Source organism: Sciurus vulgaris (assembly GCF_902686455.1).
Source record: "Sciurus vulgaris genome assembly, chromosome: 13".
Lineage (NCBI taxonomy): Eukaryota > Metazoa > Chordata > Mammalia > Rodentia > Sciuridae > Sciurus > Sciurus vulgaris.
This window is the reverse complement of record NC_136474.1, coordinates 38,804,958-38,828,468: the sequence shown is the minus strand read 5'-3', so window position 1 is coordinate 38,828,468 and position 23,511 is coordinate 38,804,958. Positions and strand designations below refer to the sequence as shown.

Here is a 23,511-nt window from a genome sequence, read left to right as displayed (position 1 = left end):
GTTCTTGTTCACTGCATTGTCCAAGGGGAACTGGCTTGATGCTTCCCAGCATTGCCCTTACCAGTCTGACTCACCTTGCTGACTCAAAACAGACCAGAACTGGAAGTTGCTGCTGTGTTGCCTTATTCCCTACGTGCTCACTTGATGGCTTCTGAGAGGAAAAGGGGAAGGCTGCCAGTCTCAGTGTGGAGTCGACTCCAGCACTGCTTCCATCACCTCTGCGCCTCCACAGACTAAGGAGGAGTTGCCCACCTGCATGGATGACAGCATCTGTGGTCCAGAGGCCAGAAGTCTCTTGTCTGTAGTGAAAAGTTGCCATGCAGGGTGAGGGCTGAACTTCAGCAAGACAGATACAGGTTCCTGAGGTAGGCTTGAGAGGCACAGAGGGTTAGTATGTGACTGTTATGTTAAAAGCTGAGTGAGCTGAAAGTGGTACAGCAGCTCTTAGGGTTTTGCCCCTGATCACATAGTATGGCATCTGATAACCGCCATATGATTATCTTCCAGTGATGTCCAGAAATGGCGTGTTATAAACCTTTGCCTTGAGTTGCACCTCTCCATTTGAGTGCTGCTAGGTCTCTGCCACGTGCTCTTCCAAGCTTTATATCTTAAAATTCGTATACTAGAAGAACATGAGTATACTTACTATATGAAAAACTAATAGTATTGCCATTACACAGGTGTCCTTTTATGAACTAGGTTTAATTTCCACAGTAAAATCCCGAATACACAGATATTTACAGACTTGCAGAATTTAGCAGTACTAGCAAAAATCAAGGAGAGCCTTAAACTTCTTATATACTTAGGAAATAGTGTTAATAATCAGAATTAGACTATGTCAAAGCAGACAGATACAAGGCAGGTTTTTAAATGACAGTGTTGCCCTTTTATGCCAGATGCAGTATATAGAAGATAGCACTTACTGCTTAAATGGAAATGAACTTTCAGTTTAGAAACTTTTACAGAACACTTAGATAAGACTCTGACAAACATTTAGTTTCAGTTCTATCTATACTTCTAGTCATGTATATTTAGGTTATTCATGAAAATCAAGCTTGGTCAAGATCTTAAGTCATCTGTTTCTCTTACAAAGAAAAATCCTAAAAGCAATGCACATCACACTTTAGTATTTTTATAGCTCTCAAATCCTGCACAAATTGGTACTCATGAGTGTGAATTTTTTTTAATAGGCAGAAGAGGCAGAGTAGGGTATCTGGCAAAGCTGAGTCATTCTACAATTTAAACATCTGTACAGAAGAGAATGAATGCGTCTGCCTCAAGGGATTATGTTTTTTCCCCCGTGGGGCAAGCTGTTTCCTCCTAAAACAAATCTTGGTTAAGATAACAGTGATCACCTTTCTCAAGGTCCCTTTGGCTTTAAAGGCCTTACTCACTTCTAGTAGACCTCCAGCAGAGCAAGTTCTATTTTCTTTTCCTGGAAAGCACTTGCAAATGAAGTAGTTAATTTTGGGGTGAGTATGTTATCTGTGTATTTAGTTTACACAACAAATTTTATCCCAGGAGAGGGATCAGAGAATCTGGCATATTTAAAAAACTGTGCCTTAAATCTTTTTTTCTTCCAGTTCGCACTCAAGGTGTTGGAACACGGGTTATTGTTTGACCAGTCTCCCTTATCATCATCATAATGCCATCAACTTTGAGTTCCCCAATGTCAATTATACCCAGAGACTCTGTCTTTATACACCTACGTATCTAATGCACTCTGTCTAGTGAAGTGACATCACATTGACCTATACAGAGATTGTTAGTGACCTCACTCCAGAAATCAGCAGGTCCAAGACACAGGTGCTTGAATTCATGGGGACTCAGGGAGGCTTTTGTACTTTAGCTCTGTGGGCAACAGGCAGGGCTGCACCCAGAAGTGTCCCCTGGTCAGATAGGGCAGATCATAATAAGGGGAGACTACTTTGTCCCCAGGTTATAAATTAATAATATTGGAACCCATTGTTTCATTCTTTGTGATTGGCAGCATTTGTATTCCATCCCCACTAAGATAGGCTAGTTAATTACAGCAGACATGAATGCATTGGGCTCCAGATAGGTGTTTTTTTTTTTTTTTTTTTTTTTTTTTCCCAAACATAAAGGCAACCCTATGAGGTTAAGCATTCCAATCCACTCCTTTGTCCCAGAGTGGCAGGGAAAATGGAAATGGGGTTGAACTCAAATGCAGGTTACAAGAATTTCAGACTTAAGGACTAAAAGTGCACAGCGAAATAGAAAGTCATGGGACAAGCCAAGAGCCTTGGTACATTCCCAATATCTGTACAACATAGATTCCAACAACTGGCCTTAACGCTTTTAATGTCTGTCAGTGTGGATTCTGAGCAATACATTTATCCAGAAGCCTAAGTCCCTGAACTGGTATACTCAAGTGGAAAAGTTGTTTGCTAGTTTCCCCCTCACATCACAGGGTGTTCCACCTTCTCCCTCTCAGTCAAAGCTAATTATATTTCTTTTCCTTTTGTCCTATACCAACATCTGTGGACTTCGTTCTTTGAACCCATGAGACAAGAACACAGAAAGAAAATGAGTAAGACCTACAGCTCACATACGAAAGGACACATGCAAAATCCTAATAGAGTCCAAGCACCATGCCACACACTGGAATTTCACACAAGGGATTTATTGTCATTAGCATATACAGGCTAACCGACAATGCTGTCCCCCCTGGTGAGACAGCAACATTTTGGTTCTTTCAGAGCAGTTTTATAGCCTGCAATAGGAACTTTTATGCATGCTTAGTGCTTGCGTCATGGGCTGGGTTCCGGTTGACATCTTAGTAGTAGTCATGTTTTACAGGAAGCTAAGCAGCATTGGCTCAGAATCAAAACATAGGAGCCCCCTATGTAAAATGGCTTCTCACCAAAAATGGCAGATCTGATGCCAATAACGGATTTCATTTATCTGCAGAAGTGGCAGACTGAGCTTTGTTCTCAAATGCTGGTTTTATTCCCGAGGGCACAGAGTGGCTGGAAAGCATGGTACAGACCAGGTCCTCTTTGCCCATTTCTCTATATAGACCAGGTAGTTTTCTTGCGATTTTGTTTTTTCTCATTTGTCTTAGGACTGGTGTTCCTGACCCACAGCACGATGATTTGCAGCTGCCTGGGACCAAGCTGAGAAGTAGTACTCAGACTGTTAGCACTGGGTCGAAAAGAAAAAAAGAATTTTTTTTTCTTTAATTTTCCTTTGCTGTCTTACTATCCTCACATATTAGAGGGAGTACCTTTTTAATCCAACTTAATTTTTGCCTTTAAGATTCATTACGTAATTGCATACATTCCTGTACATACAGAATCTTTCACTTATTTTATCTCTGACAGACAAACTCGGAATTGTGAGATTCTATAATAATTCAGGAAAACCATTTAAAGACCCAATTGTTACAGTAAAACATTATTTTTTCTTAGACATGTTTACATCAGCAAGTGGCCCATTCAGTGAAGATCTTTCCCAAGATACAATCTATAGGGTCAACACAGTTTTGCCCATGACTTAAGGGGCCAGAAATGGACAAAGAACATAGAGACAGACAAACAGAGAGAATCCTCAAACCATGGCCAACAGATGGAAATCTTTAAAACAGACTAGATAAGGAGAAATTCTCCCAAGTTCCCAACTCCCCTTCAACTGTGACTTCTACACCAAGTGGTGTCACTGATGTTCCCATGGATAGGGACCAGATATTCCCACAAAGGGGACCCAGATGTGTAGAGTCAAGAATCTTGGTGTGCACACCAGGGGAACTTACTGAATGGCCAAGGTGTCTTAAGTTTATTGCATTCAGTTTCCTTTTTCTCAAAGTAGACCAAGATGGAGCAATCCTTACAGTGCAGGGAAAGAAGGCAGGAATTCCCTGACTTTGGTGGCTGCTGGGAGTCCCTTGGTCCCTCCCTTTACTTAACAGGAACAATTCCTCTGATTCCATCCAAGGCCCACCTGGAATATCAAATTTATAACTGAAAACTCAGTCCTTGTCCCTGATGCCAATTCGATACCGAGGACATGGTTTTGAAAAAAATTTTTATTGCTTTGCTAGCAAAGGAGAAGCACAGGGGATTTCTATCCCAGAGCCTGTGATTCTATCCATCAGGAAAAATAGGAATTTTAAAGGAGCTATCCAAAGGCCAGGTGTGTTCTGGAGGGGGTCCCAGCTCACCCTGATGGTGTGTTAACATTCACTTATTAATTTGGGAGATAGTCACTTCCTAGATCCTCTGGCAGGTATCTCCTTCCTGTGGAGCACAGATAACTCAGGGTAATCTTGTTCCCCACCCCCAGTTTAGGGAGAGGGAGAGGGCGAAGAGGAAAAGGAAAACATATCCCTTTTAAATAAGCCTCAGAGCTATATTCAAAAGGTGAAGTAGACCACCGTTACAATATCACATAACACAAAGATGCTAACAATCACCATCTACTCCATGGTTATGTTATAGAAAGTCTGCAAGTTGTAAAATATGACTCACTGACCATGGTGGCAATGCTTACAGAAATACGTGATAAAATCTTTTTCAATACAGAGTTCCAATTTTAAACTTTTCCATATGAAAAGCAAAGCCAAGATTACCATTGTGTTAGGAACATTAAATGACTCTAAAACACAATAACCTCTGAAGGGTTATGGAAAACAATATTCCTGTAAAATAGCCCCTGAAGAAAAATGGAGAGGTGCAGCTCAGGGGAAGGAAGGGGAAACTAGCCAAGGAACAATGGACCCTGGGGAAAGGGGCAAATGCTGAATGCTGGACCCTAAATTATGATCCTCCCCTATGGCAAATTAGTCCTAAACAGAAGCACAGCAAATACCAATGGACAAGATTTGAGTACTCACTCCCCAGGATCTGGTCTCTTAACTCCCCAGACAACAAGTTTCAACCTTTTTTCAACTACTGTCCTAAATTAAAGTTTGAATCTGTTCAACTAACCCCTAACAGTCAAACCTGTACATACACGGCTTCAAATGATGACATGGTTGTACCCTATGAAGCCACAATCCCTTCTGTAACTGACAGCCATTTTCCCATCTGGAAAGTGGACCTCAATGGCACCCGAGTCAGTGGAGGAATAAAGGGTTCTCTGAATCCATTGAGGTGTGCTTCCAGTCCTTTTGTGCTTACATTTTGGTTCCCTGACCGGAAAATGTGTGTAAGGTAAAATTGACTCTTTCCCTTTCCTTTTCCCCTTCCCCTGCAGTTAAATTAAATATCTGATGAGACCCAGGAGTGACTGTTGAGAATCTGATACCCCTATGGTCCTTGTCGGGAGTCCCCCCAGCCACCACTTGCAATATGGCTGAATCCTCAAACTGGCAACACCTTACCCCATGGAAAGAGACCCTCCACACCCTCTGAGTCCACTTTGGCTTAACAGCTGCTGGTACAAGACCCATAACTGACCCAATCCTGGGCTAGGTTTTCGAAGCCTATGCCACATGGACAATGCAAGGATTTGTATCGAGTCCTTTGTTGGTGCTGGAGGCACCCTCTTTCTGACCCCCTTCCCACACCCTTGCCACCCTCTCCCTGATCCTTCCTTTCCAGATACCCTGCAGACCTCCAGTTTAGAGGCCCCTTTGTCATTTTTTTTCCTGCATCCAACACCAATATTTAAATTCTCCAGAAAGTTAAAACTCCATCTGTCATCCATCCATCAAGTCTCTAGCAGATAGGCACCCTGCCCTGAGACCCCTGCCTTTTGGCCCATGGGACCCTGAAGTTCCCCCCATCATTGTTGTCTCCAGCAGACAGATGCCCTGCCCTGAGACCCCACCTTTTGGACCATGGTACCCTGGGAGTCCCTCCAACATTGAAATTGGGGTGAAGGCGTTCCCCCATTTCTGGTGGCACTGTCTAGCTCAGTGTAGGAAAGAATCCAGGGAATGCTTTGGTTTTAATCTAACACCGCGATCACCCCCTCCAAAACATGAGAATCACTTAGTCAATTCCATGAGACTCCCCTTGGGCTGTCCCATTGGCAATTTTGAGACCTTTACTCATAAACTGTCCTCAAAATTAAATGCCTCATTAAGCTCAGCTCTTGAATTTGGCCACACTAAAAATTATGTAAAAAGCACCAATGGTCCCAATATGGAACCTTTGATCAAGAAATTTTCCAAAAAAAGAAAAAAGAAAAAAAAAAAAAAAGAAATTTTCCAAAAATTAAAAAAAACATTTATTGCAAAATGGCAAATGGTGTCAGGTCCCATACCTCAAAGCCTTTCTTGTCCTTCCCTCAACCCCCCATTATGAAAACCTTGTCCCATTTTGCAATTAATTCTTACAGACTCTCAACTCTCTTCCTCATTTATAGCCCCAGAAATAGATGAACCTCCTCCTTACAGATCCCGGGTTCCCATGGCCCCCACATCAGGCCCCCCACCCCAAAATTCCAAGGCTACCCCATCTGGTGCCCCTCAGAAAACTCCCACTGCCCCATAGCTGACTCCTCCCAACAAAGTTCAGGTGCCCTGCCATCAGATCCACCTCCTCAGACCCCACACACTAGTTGCTTGTCTCCCCTGCAATCCCCTCCTCTACACTCCCCATCGAAGGTCTAATAATCTCCCACCAAAACCCATGTTCCCTCTGGGAGGTGACAGGAACTGAAGGTATGGTCTGGGTTCATGTTCCCTTCTCCATGAGAGAGAAGTCCCAAATAGAAGATAGATTGGAACCTTTTTCTTAAAACCCTGCTAAATATAGGAAGGAGTTCACCTCCTTGACTCAGGCCTACCACCTTACTTGGGCACACGTGTACTATATAGGAACATCCACTGTGACCAACAATGAATGCACTCGAGTTTGGCAGGCTGCAAGAGATCATGTGGACCTTCTATATGCCAGAACCCTAATATCCATCCCGCAGCAGAAATTGCTGTCCCTACAGTTGAACCTAATTGGACTTGTCAGGCTCAACACCCTGGGGTCCTCAGTCTCCTGCACATGATCACTTGCCTCCTTGAAGGAATGACAACGAATTCTCACACTCGAGTTAATTGGGAAAAAATAAAGGAAATTACACAGAGACCTGATGAAAATCCCACTCTGTTTTTGGCCTGACTTACTGAGGCCATCACCAAATACAAATTTGGACATCAGCAGTCCTGGTGGCAGTTGTTTTCTTCATTTAAACTTCATCAGTGGGTCTGCACCTGACATCCACAAGAAACTCAGACAGAGAAGTCCTACATCTACTCAGCAGTTACTCTTAGATGCAGCTTTCAAAGTTTTTAACAACCAGGAATATGAGACCAAAAAGGAGAAAGAGCAGCATCTTAAAGCTAAATATCTGCTCCTGGCCTCTGCCATCCAGAGTCCAAGGACATAATATCTTCATGACTCATGGCCACACCAATATATCTCCCGGACCCTGCTTCCAATGTGGGCCACAGGGACACTGGGCAAAAGCCAGCCCTAATACTAGGAACCCCGCCAAACCCTGTCCCAAGTGTGCACAATAGGAACATTGGATGGTAGATTGTTCCCAGGGAAAATACCCCTTTGCCCGGTACAGACACCCAATTCCCAAATCCCACTCATGGAGTTGGAATGATGGGGCATGGGCTCAAATGACCCTGCCACCTCAAATGGCACATTGAAGGTCCACCATCCCTGGGTCACAGCCATGCAGTCTCATTTGTGGTCAGTAGTGGGGCAAGCCTTTTGCTCTTGAATGAATGACATGGATATGGTTTAAATCAAATACCCCAATTGTGGGAGTCTCAGGAACCCCTACATATCCACTTCAAATACCCCCCCTTTGTGTACATTTGGATCCCTTTCATTATCCCATTCCTATATACTTATGCCAAGTTGCCCCATCCTCCTATTGGGTCAAGATCTCCTTCACAAATTAAAAGCCACCATTATCATTCCCCCTTTAAAGTCCACTACTATCTTTTAAATACATACTGGCCTGGACCTGGTCCCTGCACCCCTAAGCCTCCCAATTGTCCTTTACTGGCTGGGATTAACACCACAGTCTGGGATACTTCTCAGCCCCAAATAGCAAAACACAATTCCCCAGTTCATACCCAACTGAGAGACCCCACCCATTCTGCAACCCTCCCCCAATATTCTTTAACCCCCTCAACACTTAAAGGTTTGAAACCCATCATCTCCCATTTATTACAAGCCAAATTCCTCATACCAACCTGTGGGGGTCTCTCAGCCACATACCTTGTGCATGAGAGAAGGATTAACTGCCAGAGGATGATATTGGATATAAATCAGTCACTCATAAGCTAATCTAATCAGTAAATGAGTGGGGCATGAGAGGTCTGGCCATACCAGCTCTGGCCTCTAACAACATGGAGTAGCCCAACTCTCCTTTATTTTATAGTCACACAGGTAAAGGGGCCCAGAAGGGGAGGGGCTTCTGTGATGAACAGGATGAGGTGGAGTTAAATGAGCCACATTCTTTGAGGACTATCACAGAAGCAGACAGGGAACCACTCCCACGCAGTGTGCCACAGGCTTCCTGGCAATCTCGGAGATTCTTCCATGGTACTCAGTTCCTAAAAGCCAGACATCTGCACCCCATGTCTCAACCTAGTTTGAGTCTGCTAAATAAGGATGGCTACCCACAGTAACCCACTCGCCTCAGAACTCCCCCATCCTCAGAGTAAAGAAATCCAACAGTTTCAACTAGTGCAGGACCTCAGAAAATTTGATGAGGCAATTTTTCCCACATACCCTGTAGTCCCCAAGCCCTACACCCTTTTATCTTATATCCCAGCCTCCACCACACATTTCTCAGTATTAGACCTGAAGGGCGCCTTTTTTACTATTCCCCTCCATCCTGCCTCACACCCACTTTTCACCTTTTCCTGGAAAGACCCAGGCACTAACTACTCGCAGCAGTTCACCTGGACTGTTCTCCCACAGGGCTTCTGAGATAGCCCCCACTACTATGGCCAGGCTCTCCAGCATGACCTGGCCACCCTTAATTTATCCCCTAGCCACCTTATACAGTATGTGAATTCCCCCTCCTATGTAGCCCTTCTGAAAATTCTACTATTGTCACACAGCATCCTGATTAACTCCCTGTGTCCTCCGGGGTTACTGGGTTTCTCAATCTAAGGCCTAGTTCTGAACCCCTCAGGTACAATATTTAGGCATCCGGTTAGCCCCACCTCCCACACCATACCCTCGGAAATACTCCAAACTTCAAAAGACATTCCCCTACCAACCGCCAAAAGGGACACACTGTCTCTCTTAGGCCTTTTTAATCATTTTCATATCTGGATACCAAAATTCTCCCTCATAGCCAAATCCCTCTATGAAGCTTCCAATGGGAACCTTTCAGAACCTCTTTCATTTTCCCGTTCTTTTTCCTCGACCATTTCTACTCTCCAGAATTCTCATCTCAAATCCTCAACTCTATATTTACCAAGCTCTAACAACCCTTTTTTCTGTCACTCCACTCAGAACGTGTACAAGCCTTGGGAGCTCTTCACCAGAAGGCAGCAAATATCCCTCACCCCATTTGCATTCCTATCCAAAGAATTAGACTTAGTTTATCTAGGCTGCCCCCAGTGGCTCAAGGTGTTAGCAACAGCAGTTGTCCTGATTCCTCAGGTGAGAAAATTTGCATTGTATCAACCCATTACAGTTGTTACAACACACTCCCTCCCAGATCTTCTCAGTTTCATTAATTTTTATCCCTTCCCCCAACCAGAGTCCAATTATTGTATGCACAACTCCTGGATGCCCTGAGTATGGTTTCAGTAAGACTCCTCACTAAACCCTGCCAGTCTTCTTCCAACAAAACTTCCCCCTGTCCCTGTCATGTCTCACTCTTGTTCTGACATTCTGCACTTTATGATGAGTCCATCTTCTCATATAACAGATCAACATTTACCTGACTCCACAGACTGGTTCATAAATGGAAGCTCCGGTTATGCTATAATTCAAGGAGAAGCTACAACAAATTCTCCTTTAATCCTCTCCCAGATATTAGAGTTATCTCCCTTACCACCAGGAGCCACATCCCGGCAAGCTGAGTTAATGGCCCTCACCTGAGCTTTATCATTAGCAAGGGAGAAATCAGTCAATATTTTTTACTGAGTCTAAGTACACATACAGTATTATTCATTTAAACATCTTAATCTGGAGAGAAAGGCTTCCTAACTCAAACAGGAACCCCAATTCTTAATGCTAGTTACATAACAGAGTTGCTTGAAGCTGCACTTTTACCCCATAGGGTAGCAATCTTACACTGTGAAGGCCATCAGGCAGATAAAAATTACATTAATTCGGGGATGCAGGAGGGCAGACAGGCTTCCTATGTAAACTGCTCAGTCTAGCCACCACCCCAGAGGGTTTTATATTCCATGCCAACAAAACTCCAGTTTCCCCCTGATGAGACCGACACCCTCTTGTCTTACCTCCATAATTTATTTCACCTGGATACTTGTTCTCTCTAAATATTCCTAAAGAATTCACTAAACCTATCTCCTTCAGATTTACAGTATCACCAGCAAATTTTCCCATCATGCACAGCCCTTCTCAAGACTAACTCCAACTCTAATGTGAGACCACCACCATTTCCTACACAGCAGGCTAGGAGTCCTTCCAACCATGGACTGGTGACATAACTTCACCCACATGCCTTCTGTATGAAGAACAAAATATCTTTTCATCTTGGTAGACACGTTTACTGGATGGGTTGAAGTCTTTCCAATTAACAATAAGGGACTCTACAGTTCCAGCCTTACTTTCCCAGGAAATAATTCCATGCTTTGGATTTTCTGCCTCCCTCCAATCTGATAATGGTCCCAAGTTTACTTCATCTATTACCCAAGAATTGGCAAAAATTTTAAATATAAAGTGGAACTTCCACACATTTCCTACCATCCACAATCTTCAGGAAAATTGAGAGGACAAAGAGGACCTGAAGGCAGGTCTAACCCAATTATCTGTAGACACTCTCTTAGATTGGCTTAAGCTCCTCCCTTTGCCCCTCCTCTGGATCCAAGCACTACCCCAGAAACCCTTATGCTCAGCCCCTTTGAACTTCTTTATTGGCGACCCCTTCCCCATCCACCATTCTACCTCAGTCACCTAGTATTCCTCCTGATGTTCTGAAACCCCTCCTAGCTCACCCCAGGGCTGCCCTCTGGAAGTATGCCCACATCCATCTTCCCCAGTCCCAATCTTCAGGGGCCCCTCACCCTATTTCCATAGGAGATTTAGTTTACCTCTTCCCTTCCCAACCTGTAGCCCCCTAAAAGAAAAACGGACAGGTCCGTTGGAGGTAGTTTTAACCACTCCCACTGCAGCCAGGTTAGAAGACCACCCCTCCTGGATCCATCTAAGCAACTTGAAGCTTGTTCCTGCTAATGCCTCTTCCCATTCCCTTTCTACAGGCCCCATCCCACTCCACATCACCCACCTTCCTGCCACTCCTGAGGAAGCTGCTGAGCCACACAGCCTCAAAAATCCTAAGGTCCTTTTCTCTAGCCCCTTCTCACCTTTTCCTAAAGCACTCAGAGGTGAATTAAATTTATTATATTCACTCCCCCTTCATCTTTCTCCTCAAGCATTAGACCTCATTTGGGATCTTTGGTTTCAAGGGACTTTTATTGACTTAACCCCTACTCAAATTGCTTTCATCTCTCTGTGTTTTCTGCATATTGTCTTTACTTCACAAGCAGCCACTCTGGACCCAGTACAGTGCAGACAAAAATGGCCGAATGAGAATCCTGTCCCTGTAGGTGAAAAAGTTAATGCCTTGAACCTGGAAGACACACCCCATGCCATGGGGACAGCTTAAGAAAGCAACAGAGTGTCCCAGAGGTTTTGATATGATGTTTCTTTGTTCTCATTTACCTCTAAGAATTTTTTAATTTCCTTCCTAATATCTTCTGTTATCCATTCATCATATAATAGCATATTGTTTAATCTCCAGATGTTGGAATAGTTTCTGTGTTTTACTCTTTCATTTATTTCTAACTTCAATCCATTATGATCTGATAGAATACATGCTAGTGTCTCTATCTTCTTGTATTTGCTAACATTAGCTTTGTGGCATAATATATGGTCTATTTTAGAGAAGGATCCATGTGCTGCTGAGAAGAAAGTGTATTCACTCTTGGTTGGATGGAATATTCTATAAATGTCCGTTAAGTCTAAATTATTGATTGTGTTGTTGAGATCTATGGTTTCTTTGCTCAATTTTTGTCTGGAAGATCTGTCCAGTGGTGAGAGCGGCGTGTTAAAATCACCTAGTATTATTGTGTTGTGGTCTATTTGGTTTCTGAAATTGAGAAGGATTTGTTTGACATACATAGATGAGCCACTGTTTGGGGCATAGATGTTTATGATTGTTATATCTTGCTGATTTATGCTTCCCTTAAGCAGTATGAAATGACCTTCTTTATCCCTTCTGACTAACTTTGGCTTGAAGTCCACATTATCGGAAATGAGGATGGATACTCCAGCTTTTTTGCTGAGTCCATGTGCATGGTATGTTTTTCCCCATCCTTTCACCTTTAATCTATGGGTATCCTTTTCTATGAGGTGAGTCTCTTGCAGGCAACATATTGTTGGATCTTTCTTTTTAATCCTTAGCAGGAAGAGTGAAACAGGGGGTATTGCAATACCAGATCTTCAACTCTACTACAAAGCAATAGTAACAAAAACGGCATGGTATTGGTACCAAAATAGAAAGGTAGATCAATGGTACAGAATAGAGGACACGGACACAAACCCAAATAAATACAATTTTCTCATACTAGACAAAGGGGCCAAAAATATGCAATGGAGAAAAGATAGCCTCTTCAACAAATGGTGCTGGGAGAATTGGAAATCCATATGCAACAGAATGAAACTAAACCCATATCTCTCACCATGCACGAAACTAAACTCAAAATGGATTAAGGACCTCGGAATCAGACCAGAGACCCTGCAGATTATAGAAGAAAAAGTAGGTCCAAATCTTCATCTTGTTGGTCTAGGACCAGACTTCCTTAACAGGACTCCCATAGCACAAGAAATAAAAGCTAGAATCAACCACTGGGATAGATTCAAACTAAAAAGCTTTCTCTCAGCAAAGGAAACTATCAGCAATGCGAAGAAAGAGCCTACAGAGTGGGAGAATATCTTTGCCAATCATACTTCAGATAGAGCACTAATCTCCAGAATCTATAAAGAACTCAAAAAACTCTACTCCAAGAATTCAAACAGTCCAGTCAACAAATGAGCTAAGGAAATGAATAGACACTTCACAGAAGAAGATCTACAAGCAATCAACAAACATATGGAAAAATGTTCAACATCTCTAGTAATAAGAGAAATGCAAATCAAAACCACCCTAAGGTTCCATCTCACCCCAATTAGAATGGCGATTATCAAGAATACGAGCAACAACAGGTGTTGGCGAGGATGTGGGGAGAAAGGTACACTCATACACTGCTGGTGGGGCTGCAAATTAGTGCAGCCACTATGGAAAGCAGTGTGGAGATTCCTTAGAAAACTTGGAATGGAACCACCATTTGACCCAGCTATCCCACTCCTTGGCCTATACCCAAAGGACCTAAAATCTGCATACTACAGAAATACAGCCACATCAATGTTCATAGCTGCTCAATTCACAATAGCCAGACTGTGGAACCAACCTAGATGCCCTTCAATTGATGAGTGGATAAAGAAACTGTGGTATATATATACTATGGAATATTACTCAGCCATAAAGAATGATAAAATTATGACATTTGCAGGCAAATGGATGAAATTGGAGAATATCATGCTAAGTGAGATAAGCCAATCTCAAAAAGCCAAAGGACGAATGATATCGCTAATAAGTGGAGGTTGACACATAATGGGGGGGAGGGAAGGATTAGAGTTAGGGTTAGGGAGGGGGGCAAGTATGGAGGAAGGAACTACTGTATAGAGGGTAAAGAAGGGTGGGAGGGGTGGGGGGAAGGGAAAAAAATAACAGAATGAATCAAACAACATTGCTCTATGTAAATTTATGATTACACAAATGGTATGCCTTTACGCCATGTACAAACAGAGAAACAACATGTATCCCATTTGTTTACAATAAAAAAAAAAAAAAAGAAAGCAACAGAAATAATCAAGGAAAACTTGAGAAAAATGGGTCAACTCATTATTCAATGTACTAATAGATTCCTCGTGCTGATCTTCATAATATGTACGACGGTGAGCATGACCAATGGCAGAGAAACTTACTGGTTCCACATCCCACAACCGACCATTGCTCACCCAGTAGCCTGGTTTGAGCTGCCCGCTTCTGTTTACATCAATTCCACCTCCTTCCCGCTTGGTCCTTTGTTAACTGCTGGGTCTTCCCAACAGTTTTTGTTTAATTATAAAGGGTTATCCTCCCATCACCTACTTTACATCTCCCTCAATAACTCACATTGTTACCACACTGGGCTTCAGACTTGGCTTACATATGTCCCTGGGAAACAGGATCAAAAGGCCAGGCTTATTTTCCTCACTGGCAGAGGCTTTCCTGCATGGCTCTTACCAAGAACACTGGGATCCTTCCCATGAATTATTACAGTGGCCTGAATGTGTTATATCCCATCCCCAAAATCTTTGTTGCAGGAAAGCAGGTTATAGACCGAGGTCTTCACAGGTAACTGATTGATGCCAGAACTAGAGTTTTAGGATGGAGATTATCTTAAGGGGATAACTTAGAGCAGGTCTATAGAACTGTTTTACATTCCACCTCCAGGATTCATTGGTCCAAGGGAGAATTATCATCTATGGCCTTGAGAATGGACTTTGAGCCAATTCAGGATACTATCTGCAAAATGGGTCTGACTCAGGAGTTTTTTTGAATTTGGAATGGTGATTTTAGATATTGTAACCCTGAAAATGTTACCTATTTTCAATATTTCCTTTCTTAAGAAATCCTACCTCACAGCATGTGTATTAAACCCGTTTTATAGTCCATACCCATTAAAATACGACATGATGCCTCACAAAATATAGATCATGTTAAATGTGAAAACTGCATGTTACAACAATGTTATCAATCAGACTGTACAGCAAAGTTCAGGACAAACTGTTATGTTACTCAAAAGACCAGTAGCCTCTTGAATCCCTGTAAAATTATAAGAACCATGTCAAGAAACACCTTCAGTAGCATTTATGGAAGTGTTGCTATGACACCTGAAAGGCTGTACTAAATGTTTCATCTGGTGGCTGATAGCTGGCATTGATATCTTGACTGGGATAATTGCCTCTGCAACTACTGCAGTGGTGGCACTGCACCAGCAGGCATGGACAGCCCATTTCCTTCAACATTTCAAAAGAATTTTACTGAGACCTGGAAAACTCAAGTACATATAGATCAGGAAATTTTAGGTGAAATTTAACATTTAAAAAATTCTGTTAATGGCTAGGTGAACAAGTGCAAGATTTACGATGGGCCTAGAGACCCCAGTGTCATTATAGCATTACCCAATTTTGTGTTACTAGGGTTCCATACAATGATACTGACATTCAGTGGCAAAATGTATGCAGTCACATAATGGGACTAGACACTTTTCATAATGTCTCTTTAGATGTGTTAAAATTACAATCTCATGTTCTGGCCATGGCCCATGCAAAAGTGCCTACTCTTAATGATAAAGAAGTTTGGGACAGTTTAGCTGAAGGAATTTCTTCTCTGAACCCTTCTAAATACTTTTCTACACATGTAGCTGGGTTACTAGTTATAACTATACTGTCAATTTTCTTGGTCCTTATCTTGCATAATTTGTCAAGCAGGATGGAAATGATTAAAGCACCAGTAAACTATGATTTCAAGGCTAATCATGCTTGCTATGCTCTGAAGGACCCACACTCCTGGAATCATGGAGAGTGCTCCCTAAATCTGAGTAGGACCCATGGCCCTAAGGACAATAGGGTCCCAACTGCATTATCTGCTGAAATTATTCTTTTAGTATTATCAAATCAGTCAATCATCACCTTTCCTATAATTGCCTGATTTCACGGTACTTGTAGTAACCTTTCTCCTGCCTATGCTGAATTCTGTATAGGAACAATTTCTTAATAAATTTAACTGCTTGGCCCTAGCTGCCTCCCAAACACGTGGATGCCATTTTCCTGCTCACCTCCTGAGTCACTGAGACCACAAAGGGGATCCCACCTATGATGACCTCAGGGCTGGAACCCCACACCTTTCCCCACCAGGGTCTCCATGCTCTTTTCTAGAATTCTGAGAGGAGGGATACCCCTACTTTGTCTCTTCTCAGCTTGAAGCAACTAGATCAGACCCAACACCCCAATTCTTTCCCTCTTTTCAGAGTCTGGAATGAAGGAATATGAAACAAATATTCCTGCAAAATAGCCCATGAGAAAAATGTAGAGAGGTGCAGCTCAGGAGTAGGGAGGGGAAACTAGCCAAGGAACAATGGGCCCTGGGGAAAGGGGCAGATACTGAATGCTGGGCCCTAACCCATGATTCCCTTGGCAAATTAGTCCTAAATGGAAATGCAGCAAATACCAATGGGCAAGATTTGAGTACTCACTCCTCGGGATCTACGCTCTTAACTCCCCAGACGACCACGAGTTTCAACCTTTTTACAACCACTGTCCCAGGCTAGTTTTAATCTGTTCAACTAGCCCCTCATAGTCAAACTGTACATACATCACTTCCAATGATTACATATACCCTATAAAACCAAAATCCCTTTTGTAACTGACGGCCATTTTCCCATTTGGAAAGTGGACCCCAACTGCCCCCGAGTCAGTGAAGGAATAAAGGGTTCTCTGAATCTGTTGAGGTCAGCTCCCCTTCCTTCTGTGCTTACAACCTCTTTTTTTTTTCTTTTGACTATGGTGAGGACTGAACCCAGGCCCTTGCACATGCAGGTCAAGCATTCTACCACTGAGTTACATCCCCAACCCTCAAACTCTTAACAGCATTTGAGTTCAGAGATATAAAAATGTAAGCCTCATCTTTCTTTTATGCAGATTATTTTTAAAGGATTATAGCCCTATTTCAAATGAATGATTACAAGGTAAATAATGATTTACGAATGTGCTCAATTTAGAGGACCCATGTTGGAACTTTAAAATTAAATATAATAACATGAATCACTAGTTAGGTTAACAAGAACAATTTATGTGCCGTACACTGACGTTTTAGGAATGCGGAGACATTTTAAAAGTAAAAATCCCAGGACTAAATACTTCATTAAGAACTTGTATTACCAACATAATAGAAGATTTATATAGAAAAGGATAATGTATTTAATGTCAATTCAGTGTATGAGACAAAAATGAACAATGAAGATTAAGAATTCCAATTTTTCAGGTCTCTAATACTAGACATTTTTATCCCTATTTTGGCCGCTTCTTCAACAGAAGCCAATTCTCGATTATGTGCCAGACTCAGTGAATATACCAGCATCTCTCCCAGGATTGGTTTTCTAGCAAGTTAGGGATGAGACCTTAGGGTATATGGATGAGCCTTCAGTGTTCAAGGGGCATGGGAAGATAAAGGACTGCAACAGGCAGTTAGTTCATATTTACTAATTCAGACCTTTCTACTTTAAATACTTTACTAGCTCTGGATAGAGTTGGGAAGGCTTACAGTGGGCCACTGCAAGATGAATATTTACTCTGTGGTGTTCATTTATCCAGGATTTAACTTACCTGTGTTAACATTACCCCTTTATCATCACAAGTAATTAAGACTTAGTTATATTATTTCAAGAAGTTGAGCAGGAAACCAAGAAGCACAAGGAGGAATGCAAGCGTCAGTATTGGATTATATAATGAGATGATGCCTTTACAGTGTTTATGGCCTATAATGTCATCACCATAAAGGGGGAACACCCTATGAGTGTCACACAATTGTATCAGACTACTAAACAGTACAATAATATGGAGAAATGTATTTAGTTCACACAATTAGTTTCTCAGATCTATCTAGTGAAAAGCTGGACTGACCTAGGGGGTAAAAATGCTTACATTGATAACAAAATATCTTCTAGTCCCATAAATCATATATAGTCAATTGTTAAGGAAAAACAGTCCATAACCATGTGGGTTATGCAGACTTTTTTAATGCCATTTGCATTTACTTTTTTCCAAACTGGCCAAAAGCAATGTAATCTTTTCCCTTTTTATGCATTTCAAAATTCACTTATATCAATGTTCCTTTCCACCCCAATTCATCCCATTACCAAACAGGAATGAGGTAAGGGGTGAGAAAAGCATTCTTGTTTCTCATTTTCCCCCTTTTCCCTTGGAATAAACCGAGACTTCATTAATTTTTTTTTTTTTTGAAGTTGGAAGGATAACAAAAGTCTCAAAATTTTCTTCAAATAAGATGAAGTAAATAAATAGGCATTCAAATGTCAGTAAGCTAGTAATCCCCAATATAGAAGTAAGATAGTTTCACTTTAACAGGGAAGTGTTGAAACAGAAGAGAGGCTTCCTGAGATGCAATCATTTATAAAATAAATTATAGCTTAAGTTATTCCTGGATAGATTATTCCTAGCAAAAAAGGAAAGAATGAACCTTTCCCCTCCTTTCATGAACCTTGTAAGACTAGGGTATAGTGGCTGGCAAAAGTCATATGTTGGACTGTAAGTCATCTACCCTATCGATTAGTCATGTTCATTTAAAGTATTCTCAGCTGGGGAGATAGTTCCGTGGCAGAGCATTTGCCTAGCATGCACTAGGCCCTGGGTTCAATGCCCAGCACTGCAAAAGGCAAAACATTCTTAGCATTAGACATTTTTAATAGATGTAAAAATATTATTAAAATAAATTTACTTCTCCTATTCTAGCCACATAAGTTGGCTACAATAAATGATAGAGATTTCAGCTCTAATCTGTAAAATACTCCAAGAGTTGCTAACATCCCAAGAACTAGAGAAAGCTGCCACCCCCTAATAAACTACCAAAGTAAATGGAAACAGTGTGGTTCTCGTGTTCTTTCATATAATCCCAAAACACCCCAAATAACTTTATAAATATCTTATGAAGACAAAAACCTTAAAAAACCTATCAAAACCACTTATAATACTTAAATGCAGAAAACTCAAATTTCTTTCAACAAAGTCACAAATCACCCAAAAATTGTGGTCAGACAAATAGGATGAGTGGAATGTTTAAAGTTTAGGACAACCAAAGAAGCCCCACATAACTTTTTAAATATAATCATTTACTCAAATATACTGCAAATAGGAATGGTGATAACACAGGAAGCAAAAATAAGTTTGCAAGTAAAATTTCTAGAAGTTCATGAAGACAGTGCCATCCCATATTGCAGATGCAAAATGAGAAACAGTTCTAATGGGGTTAAAAGTTCTCTTGGTCTTGCAAGGTGCTATTTCCACCTCCTGTGTCACAAAGTTAGTCCACAGGAGGAGCTGGTGGATCCTGTCCATGATGAGGACTGGTTGGCTTTCCAAAAATTTGGATCCTTTTTGATAAGGACGTCTCAACAAGAACAAGATAATCACAATAACCATTCAGGCCTTCAAGATCATAGTAATGCTGATGCCACTGTCACCAGAATCATGGTACACATTGACCAGTCTTCTCCTTGCATGTTCATGACAGCAGACACATTCACTGTGATCGAATCCACCTTCTGCTCTGATTCCCCAGTTTGAGTTACTTGACTGTTTAAATGCACCCAGACAAAAACCCATGGGACTGGAGAGTGGGGGCTAGACCCAGACTCCGCAGAAAGACCACCCAGGGCTTCCAGAATGCTGCGGTTACTCGAGACTCAGCTGATGCAAGTGCTCCTGGCCACCCGTGTCCTCCCCGTCCTCTCTTTGGATTTGTTGGACCACTTCAGTCTTAGTCACCAGACCCCGAACTGTCGGTTCCTGTGGAGCTTGGCACATCATGTTGCAGCCTCTCGAGACCCCGCAGGCCCCGGCTGCCCAGTGCGCACACCACCCCCTGTGCTGGGCAGCTTTTGGCCTCTTCTCCAGAAGGGGTGCTGGGCCACACTTTCCTTTGTCCTTTTGCGCAATTCCGGGGTGCTGGGGGACAGAGAAAAGAGAAAGAATGGTGCATAAAAAGTAAGAGGCCTTGGGGATCATCTTTTATTTTTTTTAATTGGGACATTGTATTATGTATAACACTATAATACTGGGATTCCTCCTTACCTATGTGTACATGTGCATGACAGAACAACATAAAAATTGGGCAATTTTGTTCCCTAGTTCCTCCTCTTGCCCTCCCTGTCTTCCCCCAAGTTCCCAGAGTAAACATAGGACAATTCATTTTCTGACTCTGGCTTATTTTACTCAACCTGTGCTCTCATGTTCCATCCATTTTCCTGCAAATGCTATAATTTCATTCTTGATGACTGAATAAACTCCACTGTGCATATATATTCATCATATTTTCTTTAACCATTGATCTGTTGATGGTTTCATAACAGGCTGGTTTCATAACTTGGCTATTGTGAATTGTGGTGCTAAATGTGGGTCTGCAGTACTGCTGTAGTAGTTTTAATTCTCTTAAATAAATACCAAGAAATGGCTGGGTCATACTGGCTTTCAAACTCCCTCAAATTTCAATTTATTATGATAATAATAATATGTTAAATGTAACTATATTAATATTATTACATATTATTACGTTATATTATAGTGTATGTATTGTAACATTATGAATCTCAGGTGGTGAACTCAGGTTTGGAAGCATCTGAATGATTAGTTATCCAGGAAGCCTAGGCAAGGATCCTGCATCATGTAAATGAGTGCTGCCCCGGGATGTGGCCAGCTCTCACTGTCACCTGGCCAGTGACTGTATCCCACATGGTGGGCCCTTCTGCATTTCTTCTCTCCTCAGTCAGAGGAGGGTGTGAAAGCCAGATGGACACAGTGACTCAATGATTCCCATCTCCTGGAATGTGTCTCCCCTTTGTGTAATCTCCACCCTCACTTTACAAGATGGTCAGTGTGACCAATATAGCATACGGTAAAGTGACTATGTCCCTTTCCAGATCAGGTTATAAAAGACAATGTGACACACCCCTTTGCCCCACAATTGGGTCATCAGCTCTGTTTTTAGCCAGTTGCAGTGTCTTGAGGACACTCAGTCAACCCTATGGAGAGGCCAGTGGGCAGTGGAAGCCTGCCCACACCACTCAAGGGAGGGCTCAGTTGACTGCAGCCTCATGAGAAAACTTGTGGCGGAATCAGCCAGCTACGCCCCTCCAATTCCTGACCCTCAGGTTAACTGTGTGAATGAACATGTTGGTTGCTTGTTGTGGTGTGGATCTGGCAAGTCCCCAAAGTCTTTGTGTTGAAATCTTGACCCCAGTGCAGCAATGTTCAGACGTAGGGTCGTTGGAAAGTGATTGAATCATGAAGGCTCTGATCTCATCAATGGATTAATCCGTCCAGAGCTTAATGAACTTCAGGGAGGTGGTGGGACTTTGCTGGAGGAAGTAGGTCACTGGGGGTGAACCCTGGAAGGTATTCCTTGTCACCTGTTCCTACTTCTCTCTTTCTGCTTCCTGGCAGCCATGAGCTGAGCAGCTTTCCTCTGATATGCCCTTCTGTGATGCTGTTCTGCTTTGGTGCCTGCTGACTGAAATCTTGTTCTAAGCAGTTAAGTTGGGCAGTAAATAGACACAAAGCAATAGATAACTAATACAGAGTGATGTTCATCTGTGAAAAGCTCTGCCTTTCCCTCTTTGTGCCCTCTCCACTCTGTCCAGGTCACTTTGAGCATTCTCAGGCACACAACTCATAACTAAAAATGTGTCCTCTGCTCACTAAGGACTCTTCCCACTAAGGTCTCTGAGAGCTCATATGTCACCACGCTCTCTTTCTCTACTAGCACAGAGCCTGCCCTCAGTAAATGTTCCCTAAGTGTTTGCTTAGTAGATCTGGGTGTTTGTTTCTTCCTCAGAGCTTCAAAATTATGCTTTGCTCATAGTGAGCACTCAGTAGGTTTTTGTTCATCAAGTAAACAACCTACAAAACTTATTGCCAGTTCAAAATTATCACTCACCCCTTCAATACTGACATTGATCAAACATTCTTCATCTGATAATCTGAGTATAAAAGTACTTTAAACTGCACACTGGTTGTCATGCAAATTAATACTTACAGTTAATTAAAAATGAGAACGATTATAGTTAGAATTCTACAATGAGGAGAACTTCCATCCTTTCCAGGGAAATATACAAATTTTAATATACTTTATAAGGCAGAGTCACCTAAGCTAAGGTTGTCCAAATTACTATCATCAAGAAAGATTTGGCTTCTGTCCTTTCGAGGGCAGTAGAGGAGAGAAATCATGAGTGCCATTTCTAAAGTCTGTCACTGTGAGAAGCTCAAATAATGGTCATGTGAGTGCATATGTGTATGTGTGTGTGTGTGTGTGTGTACGTGCACATGCGGAGTGACAACAGGCATAGAAAGGGTCCAATCAACTCCCTTCAGTGTCTGCTGCCTGCCTGCTGTGTGCCAGATGTTCTGACAGGTGCTGAGGTACAGAGGAGCAGATAGCGTGGAAGATTCCAGAGATACACACTAAGCCTGCTTTCTGCCAGGCCCTGTGCTGATGTTTGCAAAGCTCAGTATGCACTGGGAGAAACAGACATGGATGCAACACCATCCTGAGGTCACAGCCATTTGAGCAACAAGCCTCTTCTGTGGGACACTGAACAGTGTGACTGACCACTGAAAGCAGCACTCCCTCCAGAGGCTGGCTGTGACCCCTCACATGCTCACTCAACTGACAGTTGCTGTGCACTGGCTATCCAACACTGTCCCTGGCACACACAGAGTGGACACTCACAGGTGGTTCAAGACAAATTTGCCCACATGGAGCCCATGGTGTGGTCAGCAAGACAATGAGTCATGTGATTGGATCTTAGAGAATAAGGATGGGGCCAAAGGTTTTCTAGATGGGGTCAAAGAGCCATTTGGGATCTCAAGAACAGGAACTAAACAAGCAGTGAGTGCTGAAAGACAGCAAGAAATGTCCCTGTAGAAGGAGGTGACAGGAGAGATTAGGTGTATACCGCCTGGAGCAGGCAAGTTTGAGACCACCTCTGAAATGGTAGCAAGGTTGCCACAAGAAGGCCATAGCGTGTTTCCAACAGGGCAGGTTCAGCGTCCCCTGAGCCAGTAAGGAAGCCGAGGCATTGCTAGAGTGCAGTGGCAGGGGTGCCAGGGCCATGCCCGAGTTGTTCCTCTGAGATTAGCACCGAGCCTCGCACAAAGTAGGTGCTCACTCACTGAACAAGCACAGGAGGTGAAGAGTTTACTGAGTGGACTGGGGCCTGTAGAGGTTCAAAGGCAGTCTAGAAAAACAGGTCTGGCTCTCACAACACGGCCTTGACTCTCCTCTCTGATCAGGACTCTGTGTTTTATATTCAATCCCTAACCCATGTCAAGATTGGGTTTCTATGCAGAGTATCAGTCCTCATGGAGATGAAAAATATTGAGCACTAATGTCTTCATAACAGCTCTCTAAGGCATGAGGCTCCCACATGCACATCACTTGGCCCAA

General features: G+C 42.5%; 1 long non-coding RNA gene and 1 pseudogene across 2 annotated transcripts in view; one reads left to right on the top strand and one right to left on the bottom strand.

The window, feature by feature from the left end:
* Positions 1-23,511, top strand: part of LOC306642745 — a 39,561-nt gene that overhangs the window by 15,662 nt on the left and 388 nt on the right. The window lies entirely within an intron of this gene.
* On the bottom strand, positions 19,372-20,092 carry LOC306642729 (small integral membrane protein 14-like; annotated as a pseudogene). Its single transcript has one exon. The product of its transcript is annotated as a small integral membrane protein 14-like (transcript).